The sequence below is a fragment of the Amaranthus tricolor genome, chromosome 9 (assembly GCF_026212465.1).
Source record: "Amaranthus tricolor cultivar Red isolate AtriRed21 chromosome 9, ASM2621246v1, whole genome shotgun sequence".
Classification (NCBI taxonomy): Eukaryota; Viridiplantae; Streptophyta; class Magnoliopsida; order Caryophyllales; family Amaranthaceae; genus Amaranthus; species Amaranthus tricolor.
The window spans coordinates 5237091-5253143 of record NC_080055.1 but is presented as its reverse complement, the minus strand read 5'-3'; positions in this window follow the sequence as shown (position 1 = coordinate 5253143).

Here is a 16053-nt window from a genome sequence, read left to right as displayed (position 1 = left end):
GTTCAGTTGAGTCTACATCTCTTTACAACGTCTTGAGAACGGTTTCAAGGCTTCATTTTTATCCTTCAAAAAATCAACCCATGTAAATCTAGAATAATCATCAACTGTAACTAAGATGTAAGATTTACCCCTTATGCTCCGCACACGCATTGGTCAACATGAATCAATATGTAAGAGTTCACATGGTCTTGATGTACTTACCACTTTCTTCGGTTTGAATGAACTTCTTACTTGTTTACCTTTAATGCATGCGTCACAAATAGGACTTTGTTTATAGTCAAGAGCTGGAAGTCCCTTAACTAGATCTTTACTTACCAAATTTTGCATGGTGTGAGTATTGATGTGACCAAGATGTCTATGCCATAGTTTTGGATTATCTGTAATAACTTTCAAGCACTTGAAATTCTGAGCTGTAATTTCGTTAGTATGCAAGGCATAAACATTATCATTTCTAAAGACAGTAATGAAAGTATCTCCGGTATTAGGATTTTTAACAACACATTTTTCTTTATCAAATATTACTTCATTACCTTTATCACATAGTTGAGACACACTTAGCAAATTAAATTTTAGACCTTCAACTAAATAAACATTGTCAATAGTTTTAGATGGATTCTTACCAACTTTACCAACACCTAAAATTTTGCATTTACCTTTATCTCCTAGGGTGATTGAGCCATTGCATCTTTCTGTAATTTAAGAAAATAAAGAGATTTCACCACTCATATGTCTCGAGCATCCACTATCTAGAATCCACTTTTGTTTACCCTATAAAACAACAAAAAAATAAACCTTTCTCAACCTTACTTGGCTATCCATGTGACAAATTTAGAACCATATTCGGGATAGACCATGTTGAGTGGTCTTGTCCCTTTAGGAACCCATATTTGCTTTATCTGTCCACGCAATTCAAGAGGAAAGGAATTCTTAATAATATAATTTTCCTTACGTCTGTATGGACATGCAAGTCTAATATGTCCTTCTTTGCAACAAAAGGTGCAAGTAGGTGTACGTTTATATTTATATGCACTGTTCACAAATGTGGTTTTACTCTTATAGTTATGTGTAATATTATTATAACCAATACCACGTTTATCACTAGATGGTTTTGACGTGTAAGCATTTTAGTGAATTTATATTCGGATTCATTTTGTGTGGTTAATGCTTGTAGATTTTTCTCAGACTCATGTTTCAAGGTTTTGAGCCTGGCTTCAAGGTCATTGTTCTCATTCTTAAGGTCAATAAGCTTTTTAGTCTGGCTGAGATTCTGTTCTTTCAAGATCTTGACAGTCTTTTCAAGTTTAATTGTTTCAGCCTTTAGCGATTCATTTTTATTTAAGATTTCTTCACAACCTTCAGCATAATGACGTATTCTATCCTCTAAGATATCTTTCTCATCTTTTAAAATCTTTTCAATTTGAAACATATTAAGGAGAGTTGTAACTAATTTATCTTTTGAGCAGGTGTTAAGATAGTCACGTACCTATTTATGGTTTTGATCTATGTCATCATTGTTATCATTATTAGCCATAAGACATACATGAGCTTGTCCATCTTCACTTTCAGATTTGGATGATCCTTTGGAATCAATCCAAGTTGCAACCATCGCTTGTTTCTTCTTGTTCTTTTTGTAGGATTCCCTTTTCTTCTTAGGTCAGTCCTTTACAATATGTTCTGTAGATCCACACTCAAAACAAGCAAGTTTGTTAGTCTTAAAGTTTGAATTAGAGTTAGAAGACTTACCTTTATTTTTGGATTTAAATTTCTTAAATCTTTTTCGCATCTTCATAATTCCTTCAAGACCTTTTGTGATCAATGCAAATGGATCTTCTTCATCATCACTTTCTTCATCATCACGTGAAGGTTCATGACGTTTCTTAGCTTTTAAAGCAAGATTTTTCATGGAAGGTATTACATCATTTTCTCCATCATCATATAGGGTAAGTTCATGAGTTGTGAGTTTTCCAAGGAGATCGTCAAGTGATAGAACTCTTAAGTCTTGAGCTTCCTCAATGGCGATGAGTTTTGGACCCCATTTGGATCTTGGAAGACACCTCAAGACCTTCTGGACTTTTTCTGTATTAGTAAAAGTTTTGCCAAGAGAATTCAAACTGTTAGTAATTAAAGTAAAACGAGTAAACATTTCATTTATATTCTCATCCTTTTTCATCTTAAACATTTCGTATTGATGCATAAAGATGTTGATCTTTGTTTCCTTCACTTAACTAGTTCCTTTGTATGTCACAACCAGCTTGTCCCATATTTCTTTTGCACTTGTACATGAAGAAACTCGATTAAACTCAGTACCATTTAAAGCACAACATAATTGATTCATTTCCCTATAGTTTATGGAAACCCATTCCAAATCAGTTTGTGAATATTCGGACTCAGACTTTAGTACATCATTTCCTTGAAAGTCCTTTTTCATGGGTATCTTAGGTCCTTTAGTTATGATCTCCCAAAGTTTCATATCTTGATCAATCACGAACATTCTCATCAAAGTTTTCCAATGTGAGAAATTTGTACCGCAAAACAAAGGTGGTCTTGAGCACGAACGTCCTTGAGCAAACAACCCTTCTCCTATTTGATCCATCAAAAGATATTACTCTTTTTATGTGAAACTCAGCTCTGATACCAATTGAAAGTTAATATGAGGTTGAATACTCTCTAGAGGGGAGGGGTGAATAGAGAGTTTGGGCTATTTAAAATTTTGTCTGGATACTTGTCTCAAGAGTTTGAGGAGTCTGTCAAAAATGTTTTTTGGAACAGCACGTTCTTCCTCTTGAAGAACTGTATTACAAGTCCCTTTAATAAAAGCAAATCCCAAATCTCACAATAGAGATTCACAAGTTGAACACTTTGAAAAGTATTCTTGGTTAGGCGTATTAAACTTAATCTAACTCTTTTTAAAACTCTTAATCCTATTACAAATGTAAGAGTTAGATGAACTAAGAATTACAACTCTTTAAACACTTAGAGATTTTCTAAATTTCAAGTCAAGAGAGAAAGTTGTAAGAAGAGGTGCATAGAGATGTATCCTTAATTCTGAAATGAAGCCTCATATATATAGTGTTACGCCTCAACACATCTTGGAAAACAAGAAGACTCCTTTCCGTTATTTTCTGTTGACCTGGTCATTCTGCGCCTGTCTTCCAGACCTTGAGCTTAACTTCAAACTGACGTGTACTGACAGCTAAAATAATTTCGTCATTGTGTGCTGTAATTTGTCTTTAATATCCAATGCTATGCTGCCACGTTAGTACTCATACAAGATAATGAAAACTAAGCACAAACCAAATTTATCAACGTTTAAATAATCATTCAAATTAATTCTTATTTTTGGTATTAATTCAAATATCATCTTATTAATAGAAAACTCTTTAACAACTAATTTAAATTCATTTATAGACGTGTACTAAAATTAGCAAAACAAGTGTACCTTGTACTATATTTAATCATCAAACATTATTAAGCATATATTTAAATTCAAATTTAAATATAAAACATTTGAACGTTTAATAACAAAACGTGTAATGAAATATTTAAACTTAATTTCAAATAATATCAAAGTTAATTTTAATGAACCTTGACCTATAAAAATATTTCAAATATAATTACGAAATTAACCTGATTATAAACGTAATTATCTTCAAGACTTTAAAACGTATTTCAAGACTTATAAAATCAACTTTAAGATAAACTTAAGTTCTTTAAGCATATTCCAACATGTTCGAACTTAAATATATATAACATATCAAATGTATATCAAATATGATTTTAGACTTACTTAAACAACTAAATGTAATTACTTAATTTTATTTGTTTAATCAATATATGTTTTGAATTATCATTATTTAAGAAAATTGAGTCTTCAATTTCCCCTTATCATTATTTAAGAGAGTTGAATCTTCAAATATTTTTCTTTTACATATGAAAATTTTCTCTAATAACCCTTTAATAAACTTTAATTTGTTAAAGGATTAAGAAAAGAACTTCTTGAATAATATTCTTTAACAAAATTTATATTTGCTATAAGAATTAAGTATTTAAAGTTATATTGAAATTTAAATAAATTTCTTGTGGTCTATTTTCTCTAACAAAATTTCAATTTGTTAGATTAAATTTAAATGGTATGAATCAAGTAATGTAGTCATCCAAGGGTTTAATAATCCTTTAGCAAAATTTGATTTGTTTGAAGGATTGTGTTATATTTATATATATGTGTCTTGATTTAAAATGGTGATTTAGTTTTGTAATTCTCTACAAAATTTAATTTGTTAAGATAATTAAGTATTTAATTTAGTTATCATAATTTATGAAATTTCAAGTTTCTTGAAGGATTTTGTGAATGTGACTTTGCTAGAGTTATTTTGGTCATGAGATTTAAAAAAAAGGGTTGATACTGTATATATAAAATAATAATAATAATGAAATTAAATATATATATATATATATATATATATATATATATATATATATATATATATATATATATATATATATATATATATATATATATGTATTCGGGCAGCAGCTATTCTGTCTCGTTAAAGGTGCCGACCCGGAAACGTTAGTCGTGTCCGTTGTTTTATGTACCGATGCGTTTAAAACTTGTTAAACGTTTAAAATAATTAAAAATAATAATTGGATGTTAGAAATTTTGAAATTTGGTACCCAAGGTAATTGACGCGTTCCGAACGCAATGGCTAAGTCGGATTTTTCATTTGAGTTTTCTAATCTGTCCGAAATGGCCCTTAAAGTTTCTGGTCAGAATTTGAAATTTGGAACTATTGGGATTTGGATGTAAACAATTAAAAATTATCAAGTCTTAGTGATATTTTAGAGTATGGAGTGGATTAAATGTGTAAACACATCCTAATACACGATCGTTTTGTGTGTGTGTTATTTAGGACCTCGATTCATAAGAGGGCGAAATTTTTGTCGTGCTTGAACATTGTTGTTTGCAGCGCTTAAAGTTACACGCTTAGACCATATTGTTTATGTGGTTGTACAAGTAGTGTTAGTTGTTTCATTTCTAATCGAGACTTTTGTAAATCACATAAGGATTAGACACCTCAAATAAATTGAAAGGAATTAATTGGAAATTGAGAATTTATGTATTGTCATCCAAAGGGGTTGACGTTTGGTTATATTATGTTACCCAAAGGGGTTAACGTATTGGTTTGGATTATTACAATTATTGTTCCCATGGCAGTTTTGGATCATTACGGTCTTCATGGGGGTATGCATACTTTAGCCTTTGACGTCCCGAACAGGATGGGCAACGTCTTAGGTCGGTGGTTGCCTTGGGATTAGCTCTCCCAAGTGTATTCCTCCAAAAAGATTTGGATTTATACTTGAACGACCCGAGAAGGACGAGCAACGTTACAAGTTGGAATTATCTAATACTGAATGATTTATACTTGAACGACCCGGAACAGGACGGGCAACATTACAAGTTGAGATTAACTAATAATGAATGTATTACAGCCTATGCATGCTAGGATGAACATATTGCTTGTATTCAACCCATTTGATATTTGTATGAAGTCTCTGACGTGTATTGGTTTGTTTCTTTGGAACCTACTGTGTGTTGTCATAGGACGACTAGTAGGTTGATTGCAGGTGGGGTCTAGAGTGAGGTCTCGACTTAGAACCCGTAATCATCAAGACTATGCTATTATCTTTTTGTATTGGATTATGAGTAGAAAGAAACTCTGTACTTATGTAACAGGAGATAGTGTAGTTTTCTTTTCGCTTCCGCTTATTTCAATTAGTTTTTCTAGAGGCCTTTAGGCTCTCGAGTTGTACGTTAGAACTTCCGCTGACATAATTTTGTTTTCTTCGACGTTAGTACTGTTTTCTGTTTAGTTATATTCCTTATCAACGAAACGTTGACGATCTTTTCTCTAGAACCCTAGGGAGTGAACCGAAATTTTTATTTTCATATGGATTAACGGGTCACTTAAACCGGGCTGTTACATGTTTATTCATTTATTATTTTACTAGTTTTGTTAAAACTTGTTCATGTAAAATTCCATAAAATCATTCTATAGACTAAGATTAATAAAAGGGGTAATTCATCACAATAATTAAGAAAGATACTCACTTAAAATTACCTAAAAATTTCGGCCAAAAGAAGAAAATTTGAAACATTTTTCTTACATCAACATTCAATCTCCTATTTGTGTTTCCTAATTAAAAACTCTCAAATTGTGGGACTTGTTCAACAAGTGTTGCTCAACACTAATCAATCTCCAAATTAACAAAATATTAAGTATACCAACAATTTTGTAGTTAGAAATGAAAAGTCATTAAGTTACATAAATAGATTCGAAAACAATTTTGCTCAACACTTTGAAAATAATTGTAGTAAAAGAGTTGGATCTTAGTTCTTAAAAAGTTGTAATAAAGGTTAAGGAGTACTTCTGGAGCTAAGAATCGATATGTCACATGGGGTGATTTTAAAGGACTTAAAAATAAGTTGGGAAAATTTGTATATAAACTTGATTTTAAACATAAAAATCCCAAAGAGTAATTCTTAAATATGGAAAACTGGTATCAACATGATGATTGTGATTTTATGAATTGTTGCAAGTTTAAAGAGATATTATTGTGAGCATGTTTAAATCTGGAAAATTGATTTACTATATGTACAATTGTTGTGGGCATCATGCATGTTGATTTTATGAATTGTTGCATGTTTAAAGACATATTTTAACAATACTTGTGAAAGTATGTAATTGTGAAGGAAATGATTTTATGGTCTTGGAAAATATTTGAAATGCATTTTAAAAGTAATTTCTAGGAAGGTTTTATAATGTACTTATATAGTGTTGTGTTTGCAAAAATAAATGATTTATAGGATATAATTAATGAATCCTACCTCCATATGTATTTGGATTTATAGTATGGTTTCTAGCTCAATCTGTTTGGCTAATTCTACATGTCGATATATGACGTACATGAATGTTAGAGTCGGCACACAATCAGATGCAATGCCCAGTCATTTTTGTGTTAATATACCTAAAAGATTTATTTTCCGCTATATTTTATGTATAATTAGTATTTTGGTTGGTTTATGAGAGAATTTAAGCTATGTTAAATGTGTACTCAGTATAAGCTGGCTATGGGGTTTTGTTCTTTGAACCTGTCCAAGTGGGGGACAGATTGGGAAGATTGAGATTGATGAAGTCAACGACAGTTGAAAGCATAAAGATTAGTAATGAACAAAGTAATATCATCCAATCATATAAAAGAATGTAAGTAAAACAAAGTTTACATAAAAAAAAATTTATCACTGTTTATTTTGGATTATTGGAGAAAAGATTTCACCCTACGAGGTGATGTCATTTTCATTTGTTTGGCGCATGTGCCAATAGCTGGTTGTTATTTTGAAATACTGGTTTTAAACTTGCAAGGCGACTTTTGGTCAAAAGAAAAGTTTAGTATATTCGATTTACAAATGGAACTCTATCGAATTTTCTGTAGAAATTTATGTATTATAAATCATTTCAAATGTTGTACACTCTCATGTTTAATTCTTTGATAGATGTTTAGTGAATAATATAATCAGTTGATTAATTGATTATATTGTTAACGTAATAGTCCGATATAAGTATCAAGCTTCCTTATTAGTTTAAATCAATCTTGTTTAATCAGCTGGTTAGTTTGGGCTTGTTAATTACACTTGGTATCAGAGCGAGTTAGATTTTGAATACGCATGGATCTTTATATTCGAGTGTTGAGAAATTTAAGGTTTTAAATTTTGTCGAAGTTCAGTTATGATTATTCAACAATTTACGTAAAGAGTAATGTTGGAAGGTATTGATTTAAATGACTACGTTATGAGAATAATTGATTATGAATATCATTAAAATTATGATTCAGAGGTTAAGTGATAATGGATTATTGAGAATACCTTGCTCTCTTAAAGATATATGTATGAAAATTATTGTTTAAAGAAAATTTTAGAGTATAAGGAATTAAATGTTTATTACTTGAAAATGATAGATTATGGATCTTTTTAGAATTTTATATTGGTGATTGTGTGCGATGACCAAGGAGAATATTTGATTTAGAAGATAGATGTCGAGCTCTCTTGAAGATATATGTATGAAAATTATTGTTTAAAGAAAATTTTAGAGTATAAGGAATTAAATGTTTATTACTTGAAAATGATAGATTATCGATCTTTTCAGAATTTTATATTGGTGATTATGTGCCATGACCAAGGAGAATATTTGATTTGGAATATATTAGATTATATAATGTGCTAATAGTTTATGAGTAATAAGTCGAGTTTGATTGGTGACTAAAGTGTCTTTCTTGAGAAATATAGAACAAGTATGAGGAAGTAAGGAAACATAATTAAAGAAAAAGTTATGGGTCATGATTGGATTCAATTAAATGATTAAAAAGTTTTATGGTACTAAAGAAAATTTTGATGGATAATTTTATATTGTGACAAAGCTTTTCATGTAATATAAGGTCTAGTCATAAAGAGATTTGTTGCTTGAAAGTTTATCTCAAAGTTGGAGAAAAGTATTGAATCATTGATTTATGAATATAAAATTTTTGATACATCAGTGTCTTTAGGGAAATATAGTTGAATAAAGTTGTATTGCGTAATGATGTGCCAATCATTAGGCTAAGCCACAAAAGCGAATACGAATGTTAACGAAGAGAACAACTCGAAGCAAAGGAATCTAGGACGCAATTACCACAGAATGAGAAAATCATTATAGGTGATAGTGACTTATGATGTTCTGAAATTGAGGATTTCAAATTAGATTGAAAGTTCATTTACATAAAAGTTAACAAAGTCATTTCAAGGAAAATCCTTATCATTTTAAAGAAAACCTTTTTCATGTTTGAAATAATGATTTTCCTTCTTGTGAAATTTTTTCTCTTGATACTACAAATAAAATTTGAGTAAAGACTTGATCAACCTTTACTCCAATCCTTGAAACTAGAAATCAAGTATTCCTAAAATTTTCATGATAGTGGCAGGTTATGCAACGTTGCTAGTATTTTGAATAAGCAATGATTTTAAGTTTTATTTTTTGATTTCGATTTTGAACGACATAAAAGAATTGTTTTCTCAAAATGTATTTAATATGTTTTACACAAGAGCTTTCACTTTTAAGTATCGAGGATGAAACTTCTTGAAGTTGGGGAGAGTGTAACACGTGTGATTTAAGCTCCTTAGTTATCGTTTTAAACTAACATTATTATAATTAGGAAAAATTATAAGAAACTACCTTATCTATAGGTCTATTTGCAAAAAAACTACCTTATATATTTTTTTTTGTAAAAATCTACCTAATTTAATATATTTCTCCGCAAGTGAATACCACTTAACTGAAAACGTTAATTGATCCTTAGGTTTGAGGATTTGACCAATTTGAGCGGTTAAGTTATCTATATGGCAGTATCTCATTGGTCTTCATATTTGTAAATGAGCTCCCATGAAAAGAAGATGCACCTTGTTGATATGAGTAGTCTATCAATCCTTTTCCATGCTAAATCCGGGGTATCACACTACCTCCTGGGAAGTTTCTTTGGGCGCGCACAAGTGAGGCCAAAGTGCACTGGAAAGACTTGTGTTGGTCTGTGAGACCAGTCTACAGTCTCCATAAGTAGTCACCGGCGATCCTGGGGCCGGGGTGATACAAATGGTACCAGAGCAACCATGCGACCGTGGCTAATTGTGTGTTCAGTGCACCTAGCGGGGAAAAAGATCTTGAAACTACGGTCCAACGAGGACATTGTATTCCTAAGTGGGGGTGGGTGTGATACCCCAAATTTAGCATGAAAAATGATTGATAGACTACTCATATCAACAAGGTGCATGTTCTTTCATGGGAGCCCATTTGCTAAGAACTCCACAGTTAAGCGTGCTTAGTGGGGGAGCAATCTTAGAATGGGTGACCTCCTGGTAAGTTTTCTCGGGTGCGCACGAGTAAAGCCAAAGTGCGCTGGAAAGACTTGTGTTGGTTTGTGGGGCCAGTCTACAGTCTCCATGAGTAGTCACCAGCGGTCCGAGGGGCCGGGGTGTTATAGCTTCACTCACATAGGCTAGATGGAAATGCTATGGCTTCTCTCTTTGCTTCACTCACAAAGGGAGAATCATAGGTTAGGCAAAGCAACCTGCAATTCCCTTGAAAGAGAACAGCCCTTTCTATAATTCTAATCTCTTAGAATGTTATTATTAATCATCAAAAGTTGCTTTTACAATGTGTAGATGGCCCTTTATATAGGCACAAAACAACTTGAGCATATGCCTAGCACATGGCTTTTAAAATACAATCTAGACATGTGACTTAATTAAAACACACATGCTTATTTTTACACATTTAAATAAAAGAACAACTACTATGCCTTCTGAACTGATCTGCAGGCGTTCACTCTGATGTGCTGCTACTCCACTGTATGTATTGATCCACCTGCTGCTAGTCTTGCACACAATAACTACTAACCAATCCATCCCCCATAGCTCTACTGTACTGCAAACAACCAACCATTCTTCTTCCCATTGGGAGGGCTACCAAAACCTGAACCACACATGTTTCATTCTTTCCTTCTTAGAAAAGAATTTTCCTCAATTCTTAAATCTTTCCACAATACTTGCCAAAATCCAACATACCCAACAAGTCCAAAAAACAAACTGCACATTACCCAAATCAACACAATAGTAGGAAACTACTAGAAAATCTTAAATTAAATGAGAAACCATGTTCCTCATAATCATCACACATGTAAGGATAAATGCTCTTGCCCTTACTTGCATAATGAACCACAACCATATGTTAAACAAGCCTACCAAGAAGATTAACTTGCTTGTATTACCAAGAATACATTCCACTTGTTGCATTCTCCCCTTCTTAAAAAATTCGACCCTGAATTTTCGTAGGATGAAACTCAACAAATCTACTAACATGAAAAAACTCAACTAAATCAACAATTATTACAATCTCATGTTTTCGTGTTTGCTTTGGTTGTGAACCATCTTCAAACCTTGAATGAATATGGCCACATGTAATATCTCTTGTCTAGAACCAACTAAATCATCTTAACATGTCTCCATAACATCTTCAAGATTTTTAACAACCTCAACACAAGGTGTTTCAACCACTTCAAGATCTTCAACAATCTTAATGCAAGGTGCTTCAATAACTTCATAATTTGATTCTTTAATGGTATGAGAAGGAACCAATGATGTGCTCTCATTTTGTGCATTAACGTGCTTTGAAATGATCTCAAAACGAATCCTAACCGAGTTAACATCAGGATTATACTCATGAAGAATTATCAATTTAGAATCCCCATGTTGCTCTTGCAATCTTTGTTGAAATCTCAGCTTTTCTTGATGATTAAGCCAATAATACATATCTCCTTCACTACTTCACCAAATCTAATAATTCCAAAGCCAATAGTTCACCAACTCCAAGTGTAATATTGTGTAAAAATATTTTTCAAAAATACCCACAAAAAGGCCTCCAAAACGATCACGTTTCAGAACCCAAAAAGTGAAAGTTTCTAAATTTTTTCACACCTTTAATATCTTCGACTTTTGGTTGTTCTTTTCATCAAAACCAATGCATTATACACCCACTAGGACCTTTAAGCTCTGATACCAAACTTGCACCATGTATAACCCAAGATTAGGCCAAACTTGGTTGTTTTGCAAAAGATTACAAAGGCCCTTCAAGAACCATTATTAGGAACAAGGATATGATCAAGCAGTGTTGATTTAGGACAGGACTCACTTGGCTTACTCACCAAAAAGGCCTCGTCCTCTAACCTCACCAATGCTTCACTCACATAGGCTAGATGAAAAAGCTATGGCTTCTTGTAACAACCGCTATTTTTAAAAAATATAAAATAATAATAATAATAATAATAATAATAATAATAATAATAATAATAATAATAAATAAAATAGTAATAATAAATCTATAAAAACAAATTTCAGAAATTTTTAAAAAAAATAAATAAATAAAAATAACTCCCCATTAACAAATAACTTTCCACTTCTCCCTCTAAATCTTATAACTAACCTAATTTACCCACTGTAATTTAAACCAATTACCCTTAATTCATTCACATTATTACTCACACTTCCTTTTTCTCCTACAAACTACTTCCTCCATCTTCCAATTGCTTAAAATTTAATCAAAAAAAGGCAACATTTTGATATTTAAGGTATGAATTTCATCTATTTGCTAGAAATTTTTTTTATTCAAAATCCAAAAAAATTTATGCTATTAATTGAAAAACACCCATCTTTTATTTGAAAATTGGAAAAAAAAAAAAGTATTTCTGACCTTAGTTTTCCGACGATACGGCGGTCACCGGGATACCACCGGCGTGCGACAACGGCCATCGGAGCCACCGCCGGCCGACACCTTTTTCCTTCTCCCTCTTTCTCTCTCTCTCTCCCTTTCTCCTCATCTCTCATCTTTCCCCTGTTTCTTTTCGTGGGTATTGGTAACCAGTACTAAATTTCCTAAGTTTTCTAAAGCACCTTTATATATTTTTTCTTTTTTTATAATCCTTTTATTATTTAAACTTTGTCCTTTTCTTTTAAAACTATTACTACTAATCTTTAAAATTTTAACTACATTTTAAAATTTGTCATTTTAAATAAATTATAAAATATAAATCGAGAGTCTTTTAATTTATTTATTTCGATTGGGTTGATCGGGGTATTAATTTGAGATATATTATTTTATCGTGTAGACAGCGAATTCGTAGACAAAGATTATTAGCAGCGTACATTTGTCTAGGATCGCGTGACAAGGTAATTCTCAATGTCCATCTAATTAGGACTATCCCATTAATATTATGTGCTAAGTGATAATTAATGTGTTTAAATAGAATGCATGATTTTATATGACATTATTTTGTATGATATTACATTTTATATATTCTCAAATTATATCTACTATTATTTTTGTCAATTTTGAATTTATAATTACTATTTTGATAAAATTTATATTATTATTTTGATACGAAATTAGATACGGTTTAATTTGAAAGAGAAATACTTATAATATTATTATTTTGATGAAAGTTATATTACTATTTTAATAATAATTTTAAATGCGATTGAATTTGGGAGAAAAATATATATAAATGTTGCAATTGAATATTGTTGAGATATATTTTTCTTGGGAAAAACCTATGATCATGAATTAAAATGTATAATGTATGTTTGGTTATATGTTTGTGTGCACGCGACTAATTATTAAAATATACTAAATCACGTAAAGTGTAACACGGGGGAAATGAAGCTTTATATTTGTTGTGATCCAAGTATAAGGGTGATGAACAGATTGTCCTGTTTGGTTCATATACCTGCCGACAGGTATTATTTTTTCTTATACTTGATACGATGTTTAGTCTTCCTTCTATTTGTTGTGATCCAAGTAGAAGGGGTGTGCACACTAGGGTTCCCTGAGACCACTTTGCTGGCCTTGAATTATTTGGGGTGACGACCTCTTGATGAAGTATGTATAGGGGTAAAGCCTCGGCATACTGGCGTTCTCGTTCCCTCAAATTAAAAATTGATTATGTGTTTGAAATTATTAAATATCTAATTAATAAATTGGTTTATGTGATATTATATATATTGTTTTCACAAATTATTTTTTTTAAACTCAGCTATATATTATTTTCTAAAATTATTTTCAATTTGATTATATTTTATTTTCTTAAATCAAATTCAAACTTAATCGTTTTATGGGATAGAGTTGGAATTACTCAATTTCCTGATTTCGGGAGTTTTTTCCCTTGTTTTTCTTGCATTCTTATGTTGCAGGTTATTGATTGGGTGGGAATCGTGGAGTGAGGATCACCTAGAAACATAGCTTTTATTAGAGTCGTATTTCAGTTTAAATTTTACCTTAAATTGTTTAAATTTTATATGGACATAGATTGCGTTTCAGTCTTTTCTTATGTTGTAAGACCCTTTGTTGGATTTAAAGTTATTAAGTTATTCTTAGTCGTTAAGCCTTACATTTATTTTATTAGAAATAGATGTGGCGGTAACACTCCCATGAGTAGGTTTTGGCTCATGTTTTTCATTAAAGGTGTTTTCAAAAGTTTGACCTATTTTGACGGTGTTACACTTCTCTCTTTGCTTCACTCAAAAAAGAGAATCATAGGTTAGAAAAAGCAACCTGCAATTCCCCTTGAAAGAGAACACCCCTTTCTAGAATTATAATCTCTTAGAATGTTATTATAAAGTTTTCATTACAATGTGTATACGCTTCCTTATATAGGCAAGCATCAAAGACTAATTAAGCACATGCACATCACATTGCTTTTAATACAATATAGACATGTGATTAATTAAAATTCACATACTTCTAACTCTTAACAACCTAGAGTTTATTTTAGAATTTCAAAACAAAGAACAACTACTATTATTATTTCTCATCCTCCTGCTACAGTGATACACACACTTTTGTTTACGCGTGCACATCAGCACCTACGGTTGCTTCTATTCTATGTGATCCACCTGCCCAATGCCCTTGGTGAACCTGTTCTGATACACGTCCCCCAAGACTGACAATCAGTACATTACTCCACTAGTCTAATGAACCTGATGTATGCACACATTCTGTCAAGACCTGTAGTAACTCAAGAACTCCATATATCTCTTCAACCCATTATAAGAGCTACCAAGGCTTGAACCATACATGGTTCACCATCAAGCTAAACTTTATTGAGCTTAAATTGTATGTGTCGGTAGAAATTGTTGTAAATGGTTGAAAGTTTGATATTTTTGACATTAAACTAGGAATTGATGATAAGAATTGAAAGATGAGATTTTTGTTAGTCTTGTTTTAATTGGGGTTTTAAATGAGGAATAATGTTGAGTTACTTGTTCATGCTAATAGTCATTGTTTGATATTAATTACTTTGGTGATCAAGGATAATTGGTGGTTTAGTAAATAAGATTTAAGAATTAGCTATATTAAAGTTAGAATAAAAGGGTTGTTGTTTTATAAAATCAAAGTTAAGCAAAACTCATTAGCTAGTCAAGCTAAATCTATTGTTAGTTATTGTTAAGCAAATATATGTTTAAATTGAAGATTTCAATTCCATTGAGAAACCATATTTTGACTAAGCTTGTTGTCTGGTTGTAATTGAAAAGGTTGGATTTTTAACTTAAATCTTTAATAGTTACGAAAAAGGATTACAAAGGTATGTATTTCACTTTAGCAGAGATTGGTTTGAATATAGGGAGATGTTCTTCCTGAAATAGAAAGTTGTTTTCGAACCTTAAAGTCATAGAATAGTTACAGAAAATATATAGATGGTTTAATGTTTTGAAACGGTTGGGATTACCTTTGTGGTGTCTCAAGGAATTGGAACCTCGTCGGGATTATCTCGACACTATTTAATAGTTGGGGGTACGTTGATCAGTCCTCGGACTTAGATCTTCTGCTATGGTTTGGCCGTTTGTGGGGTGTGCACACTAGAGATCTCTGTCTAATAATTATTCGGAGGGCCTAGCTAGCCTAATGGAAAAGAAAGTTCGTTCCATTCCATAGATTTATAAGTTAAAGACTTTGAAAAGGAAAATTTTTAGCAGAGAAAACAGAAAGTTATATCCATAGATTGATGATTTCTAGACTTGAAAGAATGTTTTGGCAAAGAAAGTGGAAAGGTATTTGATTTATAAAAACAGAAAATAAAGAATAAAGAAAAAGGTTTTATAATGTATTTATAAAGTGTTGTGTTTGCAAAAATAAATGTTTTGTAGGATATAATTAATGAATCATATCTCGAAATGTATTTGGATTTATAGTATGGTATCTAGCTCATTTTGTTTGGCTAATACTACATGTTGATATATGATGTACATGAATATTAGAGTCGGTGCACAATCAGATGCAATGCCCAGTCATTTTTGTGTTAATATAGCTATAAGATTTCTTTTCCGCTATATTTTATGTATAATCAGTATTTTGGTTTGTTCATGAGAGGATTTAAACTATGTTAAATGTGTACTCAGCATAAGCTGACTATAGAGTTTTG